This window comes from Mirounga leonina, unplaced genomic scaffold (genome assembly GCF_011800145.1).
Source record: "Mirounga leonina isolate KUSES-001 unplaced genomic scaffold, KU_Mleo_1.0 Mir_173, whole genome shotgun sequence".
Taxonomy (NCBI): domain Eukaryota; kingdom Metazoa; phylum Chordata; class Mammalia; order Carnivora; family Phocidae; genus Mirounga; species Mirounga leonina.
Genome location: NW_023270447.1, coordinates 18,336,881 through 18,338,606, shown reverse-complemented (window position 1 = coordinate 18,338,606; position 1,726 = coordinate 18,336,881).

Here is a 1,726-nt window from a genome sequence, read left to right as displayed (position 1 = left end):
GTACAAGTGTGGGTCGGCAGACCCCGGCCACCAGCAGGTGCTGGAGCTCCTGAGCAGGTGCTGCCTACTCATCCCTGAGTGTGGATGGGCTCCAGGCACAGAGGGGCAGCAAAGCAGAGAAGGAGCCCCTCCCAGGCTGTATGCTCCACAGCGCATGTTAAGAATGTGAGTGACGCTGCTTATGAACAAAGTGTATGGTTTGACTTCATTGGTTGATCTGGGGACTAATCAGCTCAGGGATATGAAGGGGAAGGGTGCAGCCGTGACCGGCGTCCTTGGCCTGCGTCCCCTGGACTCGGCTCACGTTATCAGCACTTGAGTTCAGTGCACAGTGTGCACATATTAGTAGAAGGACCAGAGTCTTCCCCCTAAGTCTCCAAAATAAACAATTTCTAAGTGTCCTTTTTAAAAAGCAATAACATTTTTAAATTGTAAGATTAGTACATAACCACTGTAGAAAAACATAAGAAGAAAGATAACTACATAAATCTTGGTATATATCAGGTTAGTATTTTTCAGTATACAAAAATGTATGTAGGGCACCTGGGTGGCTCAGTCGTTAAGCATCTGCCTTCAGCTCAGGTCATGATCCTGGGCTCCTGGGATCGAGTCCCGCATCGGGCTCCCTGCTCAGCAGAGAGCCTATTTCTCCCTCTGCCTCAGCCTCTCTCTCTCTCTCTCTTTGTCTCTCATGAATGAATAAATATAAATCTTTTTTAAAAATGTATGTATATTATACATTGCTTTTTGTTGGTTTTGTGTGGGGACAGGTTCAAAATTCAGTTCATATAATATTTTAGTCTTTTTTTTACTTAGCAAGATATCGTATTTCTCTATATCATTAATCTGCTAAAGATTATCCCATTGTGTAACAATTGACTTAATCATTCTCCTGTAAGTGGACATTTACATTAACTTGTGGTTTATTAATATTATAAAAATATAGCAGTAAACATATATTGTGAGCCACAGGTCGGCACATATACGTGAAAGACGAGAAGCTGCTTAAAAGCTGTGTCTTGTTTCCAAAACTTGTGCCCTGTAGTATCCACCTCACTACATGCAAAATGTATATATAAATTATATATAAATGCATATATAAATATGTAAATAATGGTAACTTTGGAAATCATCAAACTGCCACGGTTCTGCCCACATTCAGCATTTGCTCTTCCACTCGAGAAGTTCCAGTAGGGAATATCTATTAATGTCAGTGTGGCTCTGCACAGAGTCCTCGCCATGTCTGGGTCACACTCTTGTACTCAGTATCCATGGCCTGTGCTCAGCTGAAGCTAGAAGCATGTATTTTGAGATGCCTATGGCTGAGGCATTGAGGAGACTTTGGACTCAGGGCTTCGGAAGATTCCTCAGTGCTAAATCACCCCCCAGGGGAGGCTGTTTCACATTCGGGGGCTGTGTCACTGGTGGACTGGAACAGAACTCAGCTACTCAGCTTAAAGGTCCAGAGCTCAATCGTACCCGAGCACAAGGGACTGACTCCGGGAAGACCCTTTGACTGAGGGTTGTTGTGTGCACACACCTTTAGTGTGTGACTGAGAGCCAGGTCCACGGTCTCCTGCAGGTCGGCCTCCGGGCTGTGTAGATACTCTTCTTTACCCCAAATTCTATATAGACCATCTACACTTCTTCTCTCCTTTAGTTAACACATTTAAAACTGGCTAAGGAGAGAGGGTGGTCAAGGTCCATGACCCACTAAGGAGTCTTC